The sequence below is a fragment of the Argopecten irradians genome, unplaced genomic scaffold, assembly GCF_041381155.1.
Source record: "Argopecten irradians isolate NY unplaced genomic scaffold, Ai_NY scaffold_0691, whole genome shotgun sequence".
NCBI classification, from domain to species: Eukaryota; Metazoa; Mollusca; class Bivalvia; order Pectinida; family Pectinidae; genus Argopecten; species Argopecten irradians.
Window position 1 is genome coordinate 1 of NW_027188158.1, and position 24,840 is coordinate 24,840.

A 24,840-nucleotide genomic window follows, 5' to 3' on the forward strand; every position below is an offset into this window, starting at 1 on the left:
GATCTATATAAAACACTTTCTGTTTTTGTGTTCATTAATCAGCTATTTAACTCTTTCATTTTAGTCATTTATTTATTAATTTATACATTTCTTCTGTTTCAGCCGAAGCTTTGAACTCATGGTACCTCTTTTTGGGCCGATCCATTTTTCATAACAAAAGCAGCTTTTCTTTTACCTGAACATGAAGACCAATCCGCTCAAGGGGCAGTTAAAACCACTCATTTCATGAAAATTACTAAGAACACGGATTTTCCTTTCACACATAATTGACCTAGAGGAATTTTATAATTGTGAGTATCTTTGTATTTTTTGAACTTCATCTCTCTATATATTTCTCTCGATATCATCCCGTCTGCCTTTGTTTGGCTTCAATCTAGTCCAAGAGTGATTTATTAAAATTTTTATCCTGCATAGATCCGGATAAGGTCCGCTGTGAAATCGGTTATCGCTCCCTTCCATTTCCTTTGTACTCTTTTTAGGTCTCGTGGTAGAAACGGGTTTTTTTTTTTAGGCAGTAGAGCATTACTACGGTGCAAATTTAACAGGTGAAATTTGTGTAATTCTTTCTTCACTTTCGCATCCAGAGACTCTCTGTGTACTACGTGGACTATTCAAATCATCACAATATACGTGATGATGAAGGATAAGACTTTAATATTCTGATTCTTATACAAAATGCATTCTTCTTGAGGCTGAGTGCCACCACTGGGATTCCTTTAGCTTCTGTCCACTTATATTTTTTTTAGTCTTTGTCCGGATGTTTCTAATGTTGCTCTAGATTTGATTTTAATCTGTCCTTGGAATCCTTCAGAGGTTAATAATTCCCATTTTTTTTTTTCCAATAGTTTTTTTTAGTTTTTTACATCAATTTGGTATACATTTTGTAATTTTTTAGAATCATCTGATTCAGAAAATCAGGGGGACAAATTTGAAATTTTTTGGTTTGGAGGGGCTATTTTGTATCCATATTAATTATTAGCTGCATCCTCGTAATTTTCTCTGTGTTCTTATCACGATATATAAGACATAATTATGTTATAATCATTTCTCTTATGATTATTCTATTGCCTACTATACCTACACTAAGTTATATATATCTATAGTATTGAGGCCAGTACTCTGGAACTTTTGATTTGCTTAATTGTTTCAGCTCTCTGGGTTCTGGATATTTTTTTGCTAGGCGTAAATGTCCAAAAAATGGGGGTGGTGCTGGTGGGATATATGGTAAATTAATATAGAGACCTTGTTTCACACCTCTCCCCCTAGGACGCGGGCTCGGGGACCAAGTTCTTATAATTCAGTTGATCATTTTATATATAATCCCTGTAGTACACTAACTGACTTACTATAGTTATAAGTAAAAGTCAAAAGTCTAGGTTCAAATTTCATTGAAATATTTAAATTTTTATTTCTAAAACTGTTTCAATTCTCATAATTTTTCTTACAGGAATTCCATCATCGATACGAGTACATAGCTTGCAGTACCAGACCAACCCCATGCAGAGAGCAAACTCCCATTTTGGAATCAGACCTTATGGACATGTAGCTTTCCAAAAATGGTAAATTTGAAAAAAAAATATGTAAAATGCTATAGGGACCGCAGAATCAAACCAAAAATAGATTCCTGGAAATCCCCTTTTGGGCACAAGATTTCATAGAGAGGTGAATGTTTCGGAGCCTGCTGATTGGGTATTCAGGGCGCATCAGTTTCAAATGTTTAATGTGTGGGTTGGGCAATACATGTAGATGTAAAATATGTAAAGAAATTTTAAAATTCTGTCAAGTGTGTGTCTGACAGGGGGAGGTAATCAATATTGGAATTTCATGAATATTTTGGTCAATTTTTGGTGCGGAATTCAACATAAGATGGAACCCCCCACATAAAAGTTTAGCAAGATGGTAGATCTTTATTTCTTTTTATTCACAGGTATGCAAGATGCCATTCTTCAAAATTAGTGACAGGTGACCAGACTTGAAAACTCTATTTAACCTTGACAGCGGCAAAACGTTAATATATCGTATATAGCGAAATCATTTGGTTCTGCGGTCTCTATAGGATGACAACCGGATATGACGTTTTCATCATTCAGCGTCCCTGGACACCATTTGACTGAACCCAATCTGCATGTTTTTGACTGGAAATCGAATGTTGAAGGTATTTTGCTTGTACTTTATACATATTTGGTAGTTATTTTTAATACGGAGGCCTTCCTGTCTTGATAACAACACTGTAAATTGGAGGATTTTGTTAAAAAAATCACATTACACATATGTTGTTAATATAGCTTAGCACATGAACCAATATCTTAGAAAGTGATTATACAGAAGATGTTTATGTCACGATTATGACACAGGGGTTTGGGAGAGTATGACACAGGGTCTAGGGACCTGGGGGGGGGGGGATATAAGAAGTCAGCTGACTTAGAATATGATGTGTATTTCAATGATATTTAGTAAACTTCTATGAATCCGCGTGATACACTGTGATTAGGAGTTATTCAGGCATAATATTAGGCTTTAGGCATTATCTCTTTCCCTCTATTTATCTATTTATCATAATCACTAATCTATTTATCTATACATGTAACTCAAATATCTTATGTATTTATTCATCATATGGATATATAGTGTTGTTTGGTTCTGTAAAATATACAGTATAGTCTTCTTTTTCACTATTAAGTGTTTAAGACTGGTCAGGAATAGGTAATAGATTCAGGCTGTAGGTCGGTGGTTTTCATTTGGGTACTCTGGGTTCCTCCAAGTACAATTGACACATCCTTAAATGGCCATGAAACCTAATCGATCTATATAAAACACTTTCTGTTTTTGTGTTCATTAATCAGCAACTTTCACTCATTCATTTTAGTTATTTTATCATTTATTTATTCATTTATTCATTTCTTCTGTTTCAGCCGAGCTTTGAACATGATACCTTTTGGGCGGACAAGTTTAACAGCTTATTCCTGACTTGAAGACAGCGCCAAGGGGAGTTTACTCATTTCACGAAAATACTAGACAGATTTACCTTTCCATAAATGACCTGAGTATTTATTTGTGAGTATAATTTGTCTTTTTTCTCTGTATATTTCTCTTATATACCTCTTTGGTTCAATTATCAGTGTTCTTAATTTCTTCGAGAGTGAAATTCGAGTTATCTCCCTTCCATTGTCTGTAGGTCTCTGGTAAACGGAGACATAAGCAGTCAGCCTGGTGCAATTTTAGAGGTGAATTGTGGAATTCTTTCACTTCCAGATCTTGTAACTGACTAGTTTACATCAAGATGTGAGTGAAGGATAAGCTTTATTCTATTTTTCAAAATTATTTTCTTTCTAATAGCCACGATTCTTAAGTTCTGACCAGTCTTTCGGGTTCAAACGTTGCTCTAGATTTTATTTTATCTGTCCCTGGAATCTTTCAGAGGTTAATAATTCCCTTTTTCACATCAATTGGTATACATTTGTAATTTTAGAATCATCTCATGCAGAAAATCAGGGCAAATTTGAAATTTTTGGGGCTGTTTTGTATCCATATTTTAAAAGCTGCACCATCATTTCTCTGTGTTATATCAGATAGATTATGACATAATATGTTATAATCATTTCTTTATGATATTGTTTTGATTACTAAGTTATATATCTATAGTATTGAGCCAGTTTTGGAACTTTGCTTTGCTTAAATTTTCAGTTCTGGATATTTTTTGCTAGATATTCCAAAAATGGGGGGTGGGGGTAAAGAATATGAGTTATCTCCCCCTGATCTTCAAGTTTAATTCAGTTGTTCATATAATCCTGTAGTACACTAACTATACTATAGTTATAAGTAAAAGTCAAAAGTCTAGGTTCAAATTTCATTGAAATATTTAAATTTTTATTTCTAAACTGTTTCAATTCTCATAATTTTTCTTACAGGAATTCCCATCATCGATACGAGTACATAGCTTGCAGTACCAGACCAACCCATGCAGAGAGCAAACTCCCATTTTGGAATCAGACCTTATGGACATGTAGCTTTCCAAAAATGGTAAATTTGAAAAATATGTAAAATGCTATAGGGACCGCAGAATCAAACCAAAAATAGATTCCTGGAAATCCCCTTTTGGGCACAAGATTTCATAGAGAGGTGAATGTTTCGGAGCCTGCTGATTGGGTATTCAGGGCGCATCAGTTTCAAATGTTTAATGTGTGGGTTGGGCAATACATGTAGATGTAAAATATGTAAAGAAATTTTAAAATTCTGTCAAGTGTGTGTCTGACAGGGGGAGGTAATCAATATTGGAATTTCATGAATATTTTGGTCAATTTTTGGTGCGGAATTCAACATAAGATGGAACCCCCCACATAAAAGTTTAGCAAGATGGTAGATCTTTATTTCTTTTTATTCACAGGTATGCCAGATGCCATTCTTCAAAATTAGTGACAGGTGACCAGACTTGAAAACTCCATTTAACCTGGACAGTGGTAAACGTTAATATATCGTATATAGCGAAATCATTTGGTTCTGCGGTCTCTGTATTCAGAACATTACTTGGCATTACAAACCAGGAGAGCGATACAGGCACTCTGGGCCTCTGTTTAAGTCACAAGTACGGTCGATGGTTAGGCTGACATACCAGAATCTTGAAATGTGTGGTCAAAAAGGGTATATTTTCGCTTTTCCAATTAAAGGATTTCTTATCTGAAACTAAGTATTGGATAGCATTCATAATGTGTTGTACACATAACATCTTTATATGTTATGTGAATTCAACATTGTACGAACAATTAGGCTGACCCCTGGGGAACAGATGGACGGTGCTAAAAAGGGGTCTATTTGGTCATATCATATAAGATAAATGTGCTATGGACCTCTTGGTTTGTAGCTTTCAAGTTATTTTGCGTATAACAATCATTTGTATTAGTCATGGTAACAATTATTGGTAACAGTAATGCATTAAATATATTTCATTATTTCGCTGTCATGGTTTCAAAGGAGCATTGAAAGATACAAATTTTCCATACAATGAAAATGTTTTGCTACACAACTTTATAGTTATTTGTGTTTTGTATGTAAAGAGATTTGCAGTCAAATCGTATATCATCTGGAATGAATGTAGTGTTTATATTGTCTCGTAATGTATTTAATATATTATGTATATATATAGTAAAAAAAAACTTGTCCAAATTGAGTGTAAAAGATATTTATATAATCTGTAATTGTATTTGTAAGCAGGGTTTATTGCTATAATCACAGTTAATTTCTTTAATAAAAATCTGCTTTAAATAAATTAATGTTATTTATGATCTCTTGCTTCAGATTCCATCATCAACTGCATCTAAAAACTGCATCTTAGATGTATCTGTCCTAGTGTACTGTATGTACCACTGTCTATATATTACATTCCAAAAATAGATTGTGTTTCCTATAGATAACTGTTATTAAAATATCAATTTCAAGAAATACACATCACTACATAATTATCAAGATCAGATGTCAAAAGTCTTTTGATAGTAATCTTCAGGTAATAACATTCTCTACAAATATCAATAAATTGTCTCATCATACCCGATTTATCCTTGGAAAAAATGTACACTGTTCTGACTTACAGTGTAGGTTGTATTTCATGACTACCCATGCAATGTTACTTTGTAACATCAATATCAACATGAAATTAGTGTTTTCTCTGTATGTCGTTTTTCAAAATTTTACTTTAACAGGTTAGATAACAAGATTTGGATTTAAAATGTCTGACATCTCAATTTCACTGAGAAAATAATGATATTGGTATTCAGCATTGGTAGCCATATGTAATACAGCCTCGGGTGGCACAAAGTGTATTGCATGTGGATAAAAAAAAAAGAGAAACACACCTATGGGGTAAAACAGATGATCTGCACCCTCAAGAGAGATTCTTAAGCTGTCAAACATTCAGCAAAGATGATCTGCACCCTCAAGAGAGATTCTTAAGCTGTCAAACATTCAGCAAAGCTGACAGCTTAAGAATTTGAACCATTGGCCATGGGTTGAGTTTCTCCTGTACATGTCTTGCCACAAAGAGTGTGACAGATTCTGTTTATACCCCTATCCTTTTTATTTACATAATGAGAGAGTCTAACATTCCATTATTAACCAAAAGGTGTCCAAATAACTCAATCAAATTTCGATTGATTATTTTAAATTTCAACTCGCTTGTCTTTACTTGAAACCATTCATCCCAAAGCGGTACAAAGTTCACTAATAATATTAGGTTAAAAGGATACCTTTACGACTACCTATTGAGTTTTACAAGTACAAAAGCATACTTTCATTCAAGGTCACATTGACAAATAGGATGAAATCTCAATATCTGTTTACCAATGACAAACATACACATACATGTATACTTTTTTGATTTGTTTAATAGCTACTTATTTGTTCAGTTAAGAATGAATTATCTTAGCTTCATTTAATATAACATATCAAAAAGACAAGAGGCCTATGGGCCTTAACAGTCATTTGAATATTGGCACAAAACAACGTTAAACAGTCACAGTATAAAGCAGTGGCTAACAATTAAGGCAATACAAGGAACTCCTTCATTAAAGCTGTAAGTCTCCGATATTTAATATATTCAATGAATTTGACCTTAAAAGTAGGTAAAGGTAATTCATTTGAAGACCTTGTTAGCCACTCATCCTAGTATGCTACAGACATAATATCAGGTCTCTAGGCCTCTTGGGTATAAACAAGACATAAGCATTTTTGTCACCTACGATCTTGAGTGAAGGTCAAGGTAATTCATTTGAGCAAACTTTATAGTCCTTCATCCCAGCTGCTGCAGACTCAAAATCAGGTCTACATGTATATATATGCCTCATAGTTATTCTCAAGAAGTCGTTTTAAGATTATAGCCAATTTGACCCTGTGACTTTAAATAAAGGTCAATGTCATTCATTTGAACAAATTTGTTAGTCCTTCATTTTACCACTCTACATGACCAGTATCAGTACCTTGGGCCTTTCTGTTAGTGGGAAGAAGTTTGAATGGAAACTACGAACGACGACAGACGAAGCACGGTGACTATACATGTAGGTTATCCTAACCCATCTGGTCAGATGACCTAATAAGCATTTTTAACAATCTCCTTTTGGCATACTGGAAAAACAGATTTGACATTAATTCAACCACTCTTCAATGATAGAGACATACAGATCTGATATTTTACCCGAAGCTTGCTTGAGTGAAATACTAACAAATAATAAACTATTATTTTGACCTTGAGATTAGATATGTTACCTTCAGTATATAAGTTTAACGTATCCGTTTAGAAATAGATCACAAAGACCTATGGCATAACGATGTACACGGTCATCTTATTATGGGCATGGACCATGCGATCAGAAGCTATCGATCAGAACATGTAGTTATCACTTAAAGGCTGTGTCATCGATCATGTATGGTTGTTTCCAAGTAAATTAACAGTCAAGTTACTACATATTTAGAAGAAATCAAATTGATCAGTTCATTTCCCGTACATGGTATATATTGCATTTTACCCGTATATGAACATGTTCCCCTTTTGAATCTAGCTTATTCTGAAAGGAATTAAAAATGGAGATTGATATCGGAAACACCGTCTTTGGAGGATTTAAATTTCTTTTCGTATTGTGACATCTCTAATATTTGTTGTGGATTTTTGGTCTCTTTCTTTTTAAAACTTCAAGTTAATATGTATAAGAATACAAACCCCATTGATATTTCATGATAATTTTAAAGTTCTTAGATTCTATACAGGATGAATGTCGATGTCGCTATTTATGATAGTTCTAAAATTCTTAGATTCTGTGCAGGATGAATGTCGATGTCGCTATTTATGATAGTTCTAAAATTCTTAGATTCTGTGCAGGATGAATGACGATGTCGCTATTTATGATAGTTCTAAAATTCTTAGATTCTGTGCAGGATGAATGACGATGTCGCTATTTATGATAGTTCTAAAATTCTTAGATTCTGTGCAGGATGAATGACGATGTCGCTATTTATGATAGCTCTAAAAATTTTCGATTCAGTGCAGGATGAATGACGATATCGCTATTTAGGATAGTTCTAAAATTCTTAGATTCTGTGCAGGATGAATGTCGATGTCGCTATTTAGGATAGTTCTAAAATTCTTAGATTCTGTGCAGGATTAATGACGATGTCGCTATTTAGGATAGTTCTAAAATTCTTAGATTCTGTGCTGGATGAATGACGATGTCGCTATTTATGATAGCTCTAAAATTCTTAGATTCAGTGCAGGATGAATGACGATATCGCTATTTAGGATAGTTCTAAAATTCTTAGATTCTGTGCAGGATGAATGTCGATGTCGCTATTTAGGATAGTTCTAAAATTCTTAGATTCTGTGCAGGATTAATGACGATGTCGCTATTTAGGATAGTTCTAAAATTCTTAGATTCTGTGCAGGATGAATGACGATGTCGCTATTTATGATAGCTCTAAAATTCTTAGATTCTGTGCAGGATGAATGTCGATGTCGCTATTTAGGATAGTTCTAAAATTCTTAGATTCAGTGCAGGATGAATGACGATGTCGCTATTTATGATAGTTCTAAAATTCTTAGAGTCTGTCCAGGATTAATGACGATGTCGCTATTTAGGATAGTTCTAAAATTCTTAGATTCAGTGCAGGATGAATGACGATGTCGCTATTTAGGATAGTTCTAAAATTCTTAGATTCTGTGCAGGATGAATGACGATGTCGCTATTTATGATAGCTCTAAAATGAATGACGATGTCGCTATTTATGATAGCTCTAAAATTCTTAGATTCTGTGCAGGATGAATGACGATGTCGCTATTTAGGATAGCTATAAAAATTCTTCGATTCAGTGCAGGATTAATGACGATGTCGCTATTTAGGATAGTTCCAAAATTCTTAGATTCTGTACAAGATTAATGACGATGTCGCTATTTATAATAGTTCTAAAATTCTTAGATTCTGTGCAGGATGAATGACGATGTCGCTATTTATGATAGCTTTAAAATTCTTAGATTCTGTGCAGGATGAATGTCGATGTCGCTATTTAGGATAGTTATAAAATTCTTAGAGTCTGTGCAGGATGAATGACGATGTCGCTGAATGACGATGGCGCTATTTATGATAATTTTAAAATTCTTAGATTCTGTGCAGGATGTATGTCGACGTTGCTATTTATGATAATTTTAAAATTCTAAGATTCTGTGCAGGAAGAATGTTGCTATTTATGATAGTTCTAAAATTAATTTAGACATTATATATGCTGTTAGCGCTAGGGTTATATTCGCAGATGAAATGTTCATTTACACATTTCATGGATGTTTGATGGTAGTTTTCATATTGTAAAATTAGTATTTTGCGTATTCAGTGCACAAATTGCTGCATATGACGGCCACTTAACTTTAATAAATTCTGTAAATTATAAAATAACGTTTCATAGGTATATGTATGGCGACTGTTTGACGAATGGCGACTTCGACTATTCTTTTAATAATGCGTATATATAATGGTTTAAAAATTCATTGATTCTTATTAAGAATTCAACATGTTTTGGCGAAAACTATCAGAACCAAAATGTTATTGTTTGATATTCTAACTATCGTTTTGATATTGTGTTTGAAGAATGGTTCGTGTGAAATCGATATTTGTTGAAATATCCCAACATCCATTTAGATCTAATGTATTACGACTGGTTAATTAATGGGTATTTTGATTAAGGCTTTATGAATTTAATAATAATAATAAATTTACACCTATCTAAAGAATATCTAAATAAATAAGTGTTCAAATGGAATCTATGGGTCTACACAGATGCCAGAGCCTTGCAGACAATCTGTATATATATATGAGAAAGCTAGTTAACACTTATTATATGGTTTTTGTAGTTAAAATAACGAAATATATCCATGTTATTTGATCACAGGCATTCGATGTCGATTCTAAAATAGATATCATTTCTTTTAGTGCCAAATTTGTTGTTTGTATTTTATAAACCTTTTTGAATTTTTCAGACAATAATTAAGATTATGTGTATGATGAGTGAATGCAAGTCAGAGGATCTTACATGTGTGGCTATCTATATAAAATTTATCAAAAGATTTCAAAAATTTGATGTATAGAATTATTTAACGAGTTTGATGAATTGCATATATTAAATAGTCACGAGTAAATGATTCTATTTATCACACAACTTTTATTAATAGAAATAAAGTAGAAATCCGGCTCAGTTGTGACGCTTCCATCTACTGAAAGAATCATGCAACGTCGTATATAGATTATGACGTTAAAACTACATGTGACGTCATAATAGTGTTATTACACGTGTCTTACGATATTTATGACATGACTGGACGGGCCAGTTATGAGATAAATTTACATTATAAGCTCAATATCAGGTCTTTAGACTCTTAGTAATTGGAAAGAAGTTGTTTTAAAGATTTTAGCCTTTTTGACCCTGTGACCTTGAATGGAGGTCAAGGTCTTTCATTTGAACAAATTTTATAGTTCTTCATACCAGCATGCTGCATGCCCAATAAGAGTACCATGAGCCTTTGTTATTGAGAAGAAGTCTTTTAAAGATTTTAACCTTTTTTACCCATGCAACCTTAATGAAGTTCAAGGTAATTCATTTGAACAAACTTTGTAGCCCTTCAATGAGAACCCTTGGTCTTCCGGTTAATGAGAAGAAGTTGTTTGAATGAAAAGTTTACGCACGGTGCAGGGTGACGGACAAAACATGCTGTTTATAGGTCATCCTGACCCTTTGGAATCAGATGACATAAAAACAGACCACTCAGATCTCATCACCACCATAAGGTAGAGAGAGAAAGAGTTGCAGATGACATAAAGGCTGACATATTGTGCAGTATAAAAAACAAACACGGGAAAAGTAAAGTATATCAATTGGAATTTTTATTCAAAATAAAGATATGTGATAGTCAGAAATAAATTAGTATATTTGCAACATGCATTTAAAGATGCCCCACCGCCGACAAAGCATAAATGATATTCATTAGTTGAACAATAATTGGTGTTAGCATCTTTAACAACCGGTACATGTAGTACACAAATTAAAACCACTTTATAATTGTATAATCTGTATACGCTCACTAATACTTAAATCTTTACCTTACAGAACATTACATTACATTTTCATGACCAAGCATTTTGTGAATATTTTCACTCACTTAATATGGAATACACAGTCTCACACCAGAGTATAGCCTGCAGCAACTTACAATCAATTCCAGAAGATCTGTGCTAGTATGTGCATTGCCTATGGCTTTTACATCAAATACATGTTTGGTGAATACAAGTGTATAAATATGTATAACCAACAACACATTAACTATAATGACACAGTATTGATGTTACACAAGTACATAATATTATGCATGTGTAATGAAAGATGAAAAAACAAACAAACAAACAAAAACAAATATATACTAATGTAAATAAAGCAGACATTATGTTATGTGATATGTAATTAATATTAGACCCAACATCAAAGTTTCATTCTCTTCCGGTAACATTCAGAAGAGTTTAGTAGTCATAAAGTAGTTAACATATGTTATTACATATACCGGTTAGTTCACAGTACTGTAGAAATAGTAACACATAATACACTCAAGTTTACTAATACCTCATACTTTTTGTAGTATGATTATTAAGAGTCGAAAAGCAAATGTAAAAAACATATCTAATACAAACAAAATGTCTTGTTACAAGTCACTGGATGATTTGTTCTTGTGTAATACAAGCAAAATACAAAAAAGAGGTTGTAGCTTCTTGCCTTTATTTCAAACAATGTACTTGATTTTTACAGCTTTCATACATATCACTCAAAGCTGATTAAAAAGTACATACACTAGCCTATAATTACTAAAATGACAACAAAATATTGATGTAAAACCCTATATGATTGCATAGACAAGCAATGCTTATAGACATTGAAGTCCTAGGAATTACTAAATTAAAAAAAGCAGATTTTACATTTTTTTTCTCTTTACTTTTCCATTATTTCCCTCTTAATTTGAAGCACATTATGTAGATAATATCACGAAAAGTTGGATTTTCAACATTTTTAACTTCAACATATAACAATAGATTTTGGAATAAAGTGGAATGTGTTTATGTCTTGTTCTATTTGTCAGACAAAATGTGATACTAAAGGATGTGACATACAAAAAGTATTGATTGGATGACATGAGGTAGCTTGGAATATCATCTGATGCCCAGGGGTATAATCTTGATCTCACATCCAACACAAGTTACAATAATGTCAAGTTAAAAAATTAAATCAGTTTTGCAAATAGTAAAATACAACGCTGACATAAAACATAACATCAAAAACTCTACCTTTACAAATAATTTAAATCAAAATATATGAATATTCCAATGTCAATTAGCAAAAAAAAAAAACCTTCCTTTCCTTATTTTCCATAAAATATACCTGGTATAATGTACAAAAGATGATGAAAACAGGTTAAAAACATGCAATTATTTCAAATAATAATCGTCAAAACTCATAATTTAAAAAAAAAATACCTGACAGCACTGATATGTTTTTCATAATCAAATGAACATAGACAAAAAGTAACCAATATCAGTTTTATATAAAAAATAAACGTATTCTTTGTTGCATCCTTGTACATGTAAATAATCATATTCATTACTTCAACATTTGTCAAAGCTATGTGCGTTTATGAATACTTGCTTATACGAATAGTTAAATGCACCAGAAGTATTCCTCGACCCTATGCCCAGGAGATAACTCTACATGCAGTTAAAATTTTATTCAAAACTTACATGCACCAACAAAGTTAATTGCATTCCTACGCAAAACGAAACTAGCATATATGTATGTATGTCGTCCTATGGCTGGCTGTGTTGGTCGAAATGACGACTATGAGTAGGGTAGAAGCTTGTTGACGGCATTTATTCAAAGTGTAGACAAGAGTTCTCACTTTCTCTCTCTCTCAAAAGGTGGCCCTAGAGGAGGCGGTGACGTAGGTGTATGTGAGGCGGAAGTACCCAGTCTCAGTCCTATTCCCGTCTGATGTCCGTCTAATTTCAGTCTAGTTTCCGTCTCCGTCTGGTTTCAGTCTGACTGGGGCCTATTGCGGCCCTCTATTTATAATGATTGGGTACGTGACTGGTACACGTGCCGTTGGGACAATGCTTGCCCCAAAGGTTACCCAGCTCATCATAAACTGTCAAAATTTACTAATTTTAATTCAGAATACAGCCTTACCGGCGCCTGATGCAGGCTTAACAAAATAGAAATGTTTTGATTTTCTGACTGGACTTGGTTGAGGCTGGACAGAACCGCCTGTAATATGCACATTTTGCACAAACTATACTGCGCAGTTAAACAGGTGTGTGGACCACGTGATGTCCTGTCATTCCTTCCAGAACATTCCACGTAGTCCCTACCATACCCATACCTATTTGGTAACAATTAACTAATAAATTGGTCACCTAGTTTAACACGTGCATAGACCGTGCGATGTCCTGTCATGCTTTCCAGAACATCCCACATAGTCGCTACTTAGTAGGTGCCGTAACAATTTACTGATATTTCGGTCACCTAGTTTGGCCATGCCTTAAAACATGAGTAAACAATCCCGCGTTACTGACCTTTAAATATACTACACATCAGTACTAGGTATAAGCAACATTATATACACCACAATAATGCACTATGAAATTAAACACAGCCTAATAAATATATACATGGTTGTTATTAAATAACTAATACTTGTACTCTTATAAAATACACTATAATTTAACTCAGCCTCGTGATCCACAATTATACACGGCTAACATAACAACTTCTGTCAAGGTTCAACAGGTACCCCACTTCCTGTTTACCTAGCGGGAATATTCAAATATCATATCTATTAATGATATTCATGGGGACTTAAGCAGGGCTACTAGCCTGTCTATCTCTATAGGGTTACAATCATCTATCACCAATAATATTATTTGGGCTTAAGCAAGGCTACCAGCCTGCCTACCTCTATAGGGTTACAATCGTCTATCACCTGTAATATCATTGAGGCTTAAGCAAGGCTTCCAGCCTGCCTACCTCTATAGGGTTACATGTATAGTGACATGTAATTTGCACTATGTTTATGAATATTTGCATGTTCAAATAAATAAACTACACTAGAAACTTTCCTCGACCCTATGCCCAGGAGGTAACTCTACCGACTATGTATTATTATTAATGATAATAATAATAGACTTTCATTTGGGGACAAATTAACAACAAATCACAGTTCAATTTAAAAAATGAGGGAGAATAATATCAGAAATATTTAACTGGAGGTTGATGAAATAAGAAAGATATATGAAAAAAATATCCACAGTTACTTCTGTGTCACAGGTAGCCTGATCATGCAATCATGGCGAACTCAGCTTCTGTGTTGGTCGTATCAACTCTTGCCACGTCAAAGGAGTTATCGCCATTATTGACCACGCACCACAATCTTTAAATCATTTATGTATGGTTATAGTATGTAATGATTTCAGGCCAGTACCACATGTAATTGCCATTGCGTACCAAATCTTGTTAAAAAAGTCAGAAATCTTATGGAAACATTTCTTGATTGCCTATTCTATGTTAAAGTGTAATGACTTCTATAAATCTCATAATAACCCCTCAAATAACCATAACAAACCTGATCTATTACAAATTCTTCATCACACCCTTATATTACTGTAACAAACCAAGTTTGTTGGAAACAACCTATCCTTTTCATTAGAAGGAGCCAGCAAGAGCAACAGAAAGTCTTTTTCTGTATCGTTCATGTTTTTGTTCATTCCAGACATGCAAGAAAAATTGTAGGTAAAAGACAAAATTTGTTTGATTCATTTGGCGAGCAGCTGGCTTAATGCATTGCAAAAAGCTGTTGAATTGTTCACAAATTTCAGAGTTTATGGTATCTAAACCAAGAAGCCTTGATGACCTATAGCCCTTTGAACATTTATGGGAGAAACCATGAAATATATCATGAAAAAATCTCACCTTTTCAAAAAATCCACTTTCTCTGTTGAGACAATATTCTTGCAAATTACATCCAAAATCATAGAAAATATCTTTTGGAGGGACTTCAATGTGACTATAAAGGGATGCATAAGGGTCTTTTCTACCCTCAGCATATGCCATGTGGAATCCATAGCAATGTCCGTGTGACGGACAAAACCATAAAAATAAAGATGTAGATCCTCTTGCTGAAATTTGGGCTTTTGAAAAAAGTTTATGACAGGTCTCAAAAGACATGGGATGATCATCAGCTTCTGTATTCCTTGCTGCCTTTCCCTCATCTATGGTAAATTTACGAATATTTCTCAAAGCATTACCACTCGGTGTGAATAGGCCCGCCCATATTTTGGTGGATTATATGTACCTATCTGTTCTACTGCTTCTTCTGGTGGGAAAGAAACAAAGGAATCTACACAAGTTAATATATATTTAATGAATTTGACAATATCTCGTGGCAACAAATTTTCATTCTGATTGCAATACATAGAATTTGCAATGAGATCTCTGACCTCTGGACAGTAAAACCGTAAGTTTTGCATGGCAGCATTGAAATATCTATCCCCATTTTCATCTGGATTATTACTACTGATGTAAACAACTAGTTCATCTAATGACGATACAATGCACTTTTGAATAATAGTAGACAGTGGTGCAGAAGTAGATAACATAATCAGCAACTTTGCACAGGCAATTTTTTCAACATGTGGCATATTACCTACAAGGATGCGCTCAAATGAGTCCTTAACATCTTCAGGTAAAACGGTCTGAAGAAAATCTGTCCTAGCCATGACAGTATCTTCATCAAGATTAGCTTCTGCAAATTGCTTTTCTTCACCGAATACTCTGTTTGCAAGAAAATATAGGTGCTCTCTACACACTTTCATATTTTTAGCACTAATATCAATAGAACTTTTTAAGAAACAACGATCTAATCTACGATGTAGCGTTTGATAAACTGCAGGTTCCGATGGTTTTTCAATAGGTTCAAAAACAGCATTTCGAAAGCCAATCCCAATTTTTGTTCCATCACATGCTAATTGAGGTGGTGTAAATTTACATACTTCGCATGGTTTCCTGAAATCAATATGCATGTTTGATGCCCAGCTGAACCACCATTTTAAAAAAACTCCAGGGTCCATAAAACTTCGAGATTTTGGAAAACGTCTGATATAAGTAGATGTCATACTTTTGCAAAACCCTGAAAATGTTGTTTTAGAATTCAAAACTTGATGTACATACATCCAACCAATTTCGTCACCTGCAGCTGTATCAGAGCTATACACATGGATACATGATGATTCCCCTTCATCCAATGGTAACAGGCAGCAGGAAGCTGTACATGTACGTGTATGAATATTACATAATACTGGGGCAATCTCATGATCAGTATAAAAATTGTAACACCATCAGGATATTCAGAACTTGTCCAACCTGCCCCACATGGACATGTTGTCAAAGGTATAGACTGAACAAATATAGGACCTTTAAGGCATCCATCTACCCGAGGGATACAATCTTCATTCTTATCATTTAACAAATCCCGTATTTGTACAGCAGCTGCTAACTCTTCAGAACATTCCTTTCTGGCCGAATGAGAACTTTTACATGGGAATTTCCACAAACCAGAGGAAACATCAAAACATTCAGTATTATTACTAAAGTCTTCAAATATATCTGACCCAATGTCAAGCTCAATTTGAGGCAAGTCTGCATGAGGATCATCAAAAGGTTGTTCATCAAAATCCTCAATACTTTCTATTTTGAACGTCTGCCATTCTTGGGACTTGTGGATGCATTTCAAATGTTCACATAGTGAATTTGAATCATCAAATAATTCAATATTCCGTTTGGCTCCTTTTATGGATTTGCAGTATCCATTTAAACATGAAATAACATATTTACCATGCAGTAGATGCATTGAAAGTAATGTACACAAATGAAGGTTCTCCATCAGGTAAATTAGAAACTGAAAACGTCCTTGTATTATTTCTACCCATCAAAGTAACATATGGTTTCTCACATAATTCTAAACCTTCAGAGACTTTAAGATCAAGTGCAGTTTTATTTTCTTGAGAAATAAGGATACTTGGAATAACACATTCTTTCAAAAAGCGACAATGCATGCATTTTACACTAGTTGAAACATCAATTAAGCTATTTTGGAAAACATCTTCTCCTCTGGCGCATTCTATTAGAGTTCTGTATATTCTACACGAACACCTATACACAAAACCATCCTCTGTTCTTTGCCGAGAGGTATGAAAATAATCAAAATTCGAAAATTTTCCATTTTCATGATTGTAATCATTTAAAACATGTCTCTGCTAAATTTTCTACAGGTGAGCTTCCAAGGGCAAAAGAAAGCATTTCCCTAGTTGCTATGCCATTTCTAGTAAGTTTTGTTGCAGGAGCAACTTCAACAATATTATCTGTATTAGGACAAGCAACTAACGGTGTGGAAGTTACATTTCCTTGTAAACTTAACCCCATTGAACTTTCAAAAATATTGAATAACTTATGAGTATCATTTTTCAAAAACAGCCATGAGATTTGGTAACGGAAAGATTTTGGTATTGACTTAGATGTTGGCAGTCTTTCCTCAAATCTAACTTTTTCTTTCAATAGTGAATGGCTATTTGATAAATAATTCAGATAAATAGACTGGTTTAAAAGAGGTTGAGAATTGGGAAAATTTTCTTCAGCAAAATGCTCAGACAACTTGCTTTGTTCAGTCCGTCTTTGGAGAGGAAATGACAGAAATTGATCTTGAAATTTTTTTCTGTCAGAATCAGAAGTATTTGTATGTAAAAACCAATCATCTGAGGACTCTGACTCTATATGTGCATGAAATCCCTTTCTGACACAATGAGAGAGATTAAGCACAAAATTGACACCACAATTTTCAGCATGACTTAAACTATTTCCCAAAAGTTGTTTAAAGTTTTTCAAATTATACTTATAATTTTTATCAGTTCTTCCTTTTTTGCCTTTGATCGTCCTTTCACTTTCACGATTTTTACTTAATGTTTTAATGTCAGAATTTGTAACAACTTGACTCAAAATTTATGCTTCAGAAGAAATGTCTAATGCCTCGAGTAAGTAATTTTTCAGCCATTGAGACATGAAACCAGTATAGCAACCTGATTCAACATATCTTGCATAAAAAATACTTCTTTCATCAACCTCTACCATAAACACATTACAAACAAATACACCTTCAGTAGTATTAGTTGATGTAGAAAGCCTTATTGCACAATCTTCTGCTTCTAGTAAAAATTTAGATTTTTTTGTAATAAAATTATTTTCTTGTAATTTTTCTACTATTTTCAACTCTGTAACTATAGCAGTGTTACACCTCTCTAAATTTTTCATTAAAATTATCTTCCATGGACAGTCATAAAAATGTGGTTGTGAATGGGAAGTTTTCATTTTCTTAACTATTTTAGTATTATGTAGAGTGAAGGCAGTACTTGTACCTTGGAGTTCAGGTCTAGAAGTTACAATTCTAGTGTGATCAGTGTTGTCAGGCATTTTCACACAATACACATCATTAAATAATGGCATATTTAGTTCCTGTTTATCAGCATCGTCATTAATACAATATTGCTCATCAACGATTCTATATTCATTACCCTTGAATTCCCATTTTCCTGGTGGCTGCCTTGAAATGAAATTCTCCACCTTTTCGTAATATTCTTTTGGACTCTTCTGTTGTAAATGGAAAAGGTACATCATGTGGTCAAATATGGTGTACCTCTTCTTGATGGTAAATGAAGAATCCAACAGTAAAAGGTTCAAGTCACCTCTCTGTAAAGAAAAAAGAATACACAAATCAAATGAGTCGTGAACTGAGTAACTGGTTCCGATTTCTCAAATAATCTTATTAAAGTCAAATTCTGACCAAAGTCATTTTTTGTCACATAAATTACATAAGGAGAAGAATTTAAGTTTTGATTTGTCTTCTATTCTCAGTTTGAGACATGAGGTTTTCAACTTGCCAAGTTGTCACTCTCCACAAAGAGTGCTTTCAAACAAAACTTGATCCACATATTTATACTCAAATGGTAAATCGGTGCTGAATTCCCAAATGGCAAAATTACCAATCAATATCAATTAAACCATTTTGTCTATAAGATAAATATAAAACATGTTGTTGCTTCAGTTCAAGATTCTTACTGTAAATCTGAAATTAATTTTGAAATTAAAGTAGATCACTTCGACGAATAACATGTTCAAGATTATTCATTAAACATAAAATCTGCTTTCCCAAGTACCTTCAATGCCTCAGTCGATTTTCGTGAGAAATAAATGATTTTATTTATCAGTACATATGATATGAGGTCATAATAAGATGACTATTTATCATATGACTTCCATGTTTTCCCATTCAATATATCCATTTAATAAATCTTATTTACACGTGTAATATAACCTATCTGCATGGTGATTGGTTGATTCTGATGAATGATACATATTTCAACTGATCGATTGATTGATCATCTAGCAGAAAACTCCAAACAGGAAGAAACAAAGGCATATATTAGCCATATGATAAATAGAATCTATCATTCGTTTCCCTTCATATTAAATTGATGATATTCTTTTCAAATTTTTCATTTTTTGCTCTTAAAAGGCCATGAAAAATTATAAACTCGCATTATAAATCTAATATGGAGGGAAACTCATTTAAGAGTAATATAAGTTGTCAAATATGATATAAAGGGAACTTCTGCTCAAAGTCTATGTCTACAAACCTTGTGAGTTTTATAAAAAATGTAGTTAATGTCAATAATAAATGGCTTTAATATTATAAATGTTAAAAATCAGGGCAATGTAACCAAAGCTTATCAATAACAAGTTAAAACATTTCAATTATTTATATTTCAAGTAACATATATAGATAGCATTATACTAACCAAGGCAGGCGGGCAAAGCCGTAGATCTGTGGAATGCTCATCAAGATAACTGGAAGGCAATGCCTCACACCAGGAATCAAGTGATTCGAAAATAGTAGTCTGTAATTAAAATACAAATTATCAAAAACAAAGTAAAGAATTTCTTTTAAAAGAATCCAAAATAAAGCTTTATGAATTTTGAATGTTATGTTATTGTTTGCTCAACACTTATTTCAAAACAAACTACTAGAATGTATAAAACAGAATGGTGTTATTACCTTGTATATGTGTTGAGGAATATGAGATTCCATATCTCTATCAATAATGTCAGGAGCTCCCCAGACACAATCTCCCCATCCACATATGATGTCGAACACATGGGTACCAGATATATGGCAAGGTCTTGTATTGATGGAAACGTCTGCTCATTATATATACCTCCACATGTTTGATGTTCACACTACAAAACGATGCAAAACATTTTTACATCTATAGCATCCAAACATAGATAAACAAAATTATTACAAATGTATTTGTTGCAAGCCGTAAAATACAGTTCAGTACATCAATAGTAGACAACATAAATATCCTACTTTAAAAATAATATAAGAAATTATATCTGAAACAAAATGATGAAAACTAAGACAATTCAAACTAGAAATTGTCACCGGGACAATTTGACGGGCTTTTCACCTAAAAGCTACTCCGTTCAAGATCATTCATAACACACCAACAAACTTGACAGCCATTTATTTCAGCATCCTGCAGGCCCAATATAAGATATCTAGGCCTTTCAGAATTTCAGGAGAAGTCATTTGGATATTTAAGATTGTTTGGCACTTGTGACCTTGAATATAGGTCAAGGTTAATCATATTGTAGGCATTTACGTCAGCATGATTCATGCCTAATATTAGATGTCTAGGCCTTCTAGAATTTCAAAAGAGGATTTGTTAATGATTTTGTCAAAAATTGCACTTTTGAACTTTGACCCTTATTTCCAAACGAAAGTTCCTGTATAACAGAAGTGTGGTATGTAAGTTAATTGTTTCTCTTTCAATTCTACATAACATATCCAAAAATCAAAGAAATTGTCTATGTGGTTAACGAGCTACGGCTGTCTCAATGAGCTGTATTTTCACTGGATCATTTTCATAGCTCTAAAATCACAATCACTCTGTGACCTGGGATGAAAGTCAAGGTCGTTTATTTTTTTAAACATGATAGTCAACTACCAAAGCATACTTCATGCTCAATATCAAGCCTTTATACCATGTAGAACTTGACAAGAAGTTGTTTTCGTGATTTTCACCGAAAACGGCGAATTTGCATTATGAGTCAATGATCAACCGGAAGTTGACATTTTAGAGAAAAATGTACGATTACAAAGTTTCTCAGTATGCTATTCTACATAACATATAAAAATATGAAAGGAATTGGCTTAGTGGTTAACGAGTTATGGCTGTCTAGGTTAAACCGGAAGTGATGTCATTGCGGCCATATTTGAATTTGAATCAACATCATATTAACAAGAATTGGTCACGATGATAAGTGGAATATCTTGTGTGAGTTTGGGCTTGATCGGACTGGTGGAATCAGAGGAGATATTTAAAATATAATTATCGAAATTTGCAAAAAAGTCTTAGTTAAATATTAATTACGTCATAAAAAATTATTTAGTGGACCAATTTTTAATTTGAAGACATCAAACCCTTCAGAATGAGATACTACATCGATTTAATGCAAAAAGTTTGGAAAAAAATTAATAATAAAAAAATTCTAAAAATAGTCACTTTTTTGTAAACTTTGACCTCTAGCGAGCTTTTTAACGAGACATATTTTGTGAAAACATGTCGTGGGTGAAAGTTAGATATGTTCATTCACTACAATAAAATACCTTCATATTTGAAACAGCATTCATACTATTTGAGTTATAGCAGTTTTTGTGTTTTTAGGTTTTACGTCATGGCGGCCATTTTGGAATTTTTGACCTACTTAATTTTGTTCATGGATCACCTTCCGATACATAGTTTTAACATACTGAAATCTTTTTTATCCTATGTCTTACCGTTTGACCTATAGAGCGTTCACAAAAACAGGAAGAAGAATAATAAGAATAACTAGAAATTGTCACCGGGACAATTTGACGGGCTTTTCACCTAAAAGCTACTTCGTTCAAGGTCATTAATAAAAACTTGGTAGCGCTTAGTTTCAAAGTACCAAAAGTCCAATACCAGGTCTTAGGCCCTTCAGAACTTTACGTTAAGTCATTTGAAGATTTTAGGATTGTTAGCCCGAGTGCCCTTTGATATAGGTCAAGGTCAATCACATTAACAAACTTGGTAGGCATTTATGTCAGCATGCTCCATGCTTAATATTAGGTCTCTAGGCCTTCTAGAAATTGAGAAGAAGATTTTTTAATGATTTTGTCAAAAAATTGCATTTTTGAACTTTGTCCCTTATTTCCAACCGGAAGTTGACGTTTTACAGAAAAGTTGTAATTAAATGAATTGTTTCATTTTCGATTCTACATAACATATCCAAAAATGAAAGTAATTGGCTTTGTGGTTAACGAGCTACGGCTGTCTCAATGAGCTGAATTTTCACAGGATCATTTCCATAACTCTACAATCACACGCACTCTGTGACCTTGGATGAAGGTCAAGCTCGTTTATTTTTTCAAACTCGATAGTCAAGTACCTAAGCTTACTTCATGCAAAACATGAAGCCTCTATACTATGTAGAACTTGAGAAGAAGATTTTTTCGTGATTTTCACCGAAAACGGCGATTTTGCACTATGAGTCAATAAACAACCGGAAGTTGACATTTTAGAGAAAAATGTACAATTACAGAGTTTCTCAGTATGCTATTCTACATAACATATCCAAAAATGAAAGTAATTGGCGTTGTAGTTAACGAACTACGGTTGTCTCAATGAGCTGAATTTTCACAGGATTATTTCCAAAACTCTACAATCACACGCACTCTGTGACCTTGGATGAAGGTCAAGCTCGTTTATTTTTTCAAACCCGATAGTCAACTACCTAAGCTTACTTCATGCAAAACATGAAGCCTCTATACTTTGTAGAACTTGAGAAGAAGATTTTTTCGTGATTTTCACCGAAAACGGCGATTTTGCACTATGAGTCAATAAACAACCGGAAGTTGACATTTTAGAGAAAAATGTACAATTACAAAGTTTCTCAGTATGCTATTCTACATCACATATAAAAAAATGAAAGAAATTGGCTCAGTGGTTAACGAGTTATGGCTGTCTAGGTTAAACCGGAAGTGACGTCATTGCGGCCATATTTGAATTTGAATCAACACCATATTAACAAGAATTAGACACGGTAATAAGTGGAAATCTTGTGTGAGTTTAGGTTTTTGATCGGACTGGTGGAATCAGAGAAGATGTTTAAAATGGAATTGTCGAAATTTGCAAAAAAGTCTTAGCTAAATATTAATTACTTCATAAAAAAATAATTAATGGACCAATTTTAAGTTTGAAGACATCAAAATCTTCAAAATGTCATACTGCATCGATTTAATGCAAAAATTTTGGAAAAAAATGAATAAAAAAAATTCTAAAAATAGTTACTTATTTGTAAACTTTGACCTCTAGCGAGCTTTTTAACGAGACATATTTTGTGGAAACATGTCATGAGTAAAAGTTAGATATGTTCATTCCCTACAATAAAATACCTTCAGATTTGCAATAGCTTTCACATTTTTTGAGTTATAGCAGTTTTTGTGTGTTTAGGTTTTACGTCATGGCAGCCATTTTGGATTTAATGACCTACTTAATTTTGTCCATGGATCACCTTCAGATGTTTGGTTTAAACATACTGAAATGATTTTTATCCTATGTCTTACCGTTTGACCGATAGAGCGTTCACAAAATCAGGAAGAAGAATAATAATAAGAATAATAATAAGAACTAGAAATTGTCACCGGGACAATTTGACGGGCTTTTCACCTAAAAGCTACTTCGTTCAAGGTCATTTATAAAACACTTGGTAGCGCTTAGTTTCAACGTACCAAAAGTCCAATACTAGGTCTTACATGTAGGCCTTTCAGAACTTTACAATAAGTCATTTGAAGATTTTAGGATTGTTAGCCCGAGTGCCCTTTGGTATAGGTCAAGGTCAATCACATTAACAAACTTGGTAGGCATTTATGTCAGCATGCTTCATGCTTAATATTAGGTATCCAGGTCTTCTAGAAATTGAGAAGAAGATTTTTTAATGATTTTGTCGAAAAATTGCATTTTTGAATTTTGTCCCTTATTTCCAACCGGAAGTTGACGTTTTACAGAAAAGTTGTAACAAAATGAATTGTTTCATTTTTTATTCTACATAACATATCCAAAAATGAAAGTAATTGGCTTTGTGGTTAACGAGCTACGGCTGTCTCAATGAGCTGACATTTCACGGGATTATTTTCATAACTCTACAATCACACGCACTCTGTGACCTTGGATGAAGGTCAAGCTCGTTTATTTTTTCAAACCCGATAGTCAACTACCTAAGCTTACTTCATGCAAATCATGAAGCCTCTATACTATGTAGAACTTGACAAGAAGATTTTTTTCGTGATTTTCACCGAAAATGGCGAATTTCCATTATGAGTCAATGATCAACCGGAAGTTGACATTTTAGAGAAAAATGTACAGTTACAAAGTTTCTCAGTATGCTATTCTACATAACATACAAAAACATGAAAGGAATTGGCTCAGTGGTTAACGAGTTATGGATGTCTAGGTTAAACCGGAAGTGACGTCATTGCGGCCATATTTGAATTTGAATCCACACCATATTAACAAGAATTGGTCACGGTGACAAGTGGAAGATTTGTAGTGCGTTTGGGCTTGATCGCACTGGTGGAATCAGAGGAGATGTTTA

The 24,840-nt window shown here is 33.5% G+C and overlaps 2 long non-coding RNA genes across 2 annotated transcripts; one reads left to right on the top strand and one right to left on the bottom strand.

Annotated features, from left to right (window-relative positions):
• Positions 1–2,009: 2,009 nt before the first annotated feature.
• LOC138313462 (uncharacterized) lies at positions 2,010–5,247 on the top strand. Its single transcript, XR_011207191.1, has 4 exons — positions 2,010–2,155; positions 2,913–3,054; positions 3,909–4,020; positions 4,385–5,247. It is a non-coding gene; the product is annotated as an uncharacterized lncRNA (long non-coding RNA).
• Positions 5,248–15,021: 9,774 nt separating this feature from the next.
• Positions 15,022–20,338, bottom strand: LOC138313461 (uncharacterized). Its single transcript, XR_011207190.1, has 3 exons — positions 20,216–20,338; positions 19,959–20,057; positions 15,022–18,849 (listed from the first exon to the last, which is right to left on the bottom strand). It is a non-coding gene; the product is annotated as an uncharacterized lncRNA (long non-coding RNA).
• Between the last annotated feature and the right edge of the window lie 4,502 nt (positions 20,339–24,840).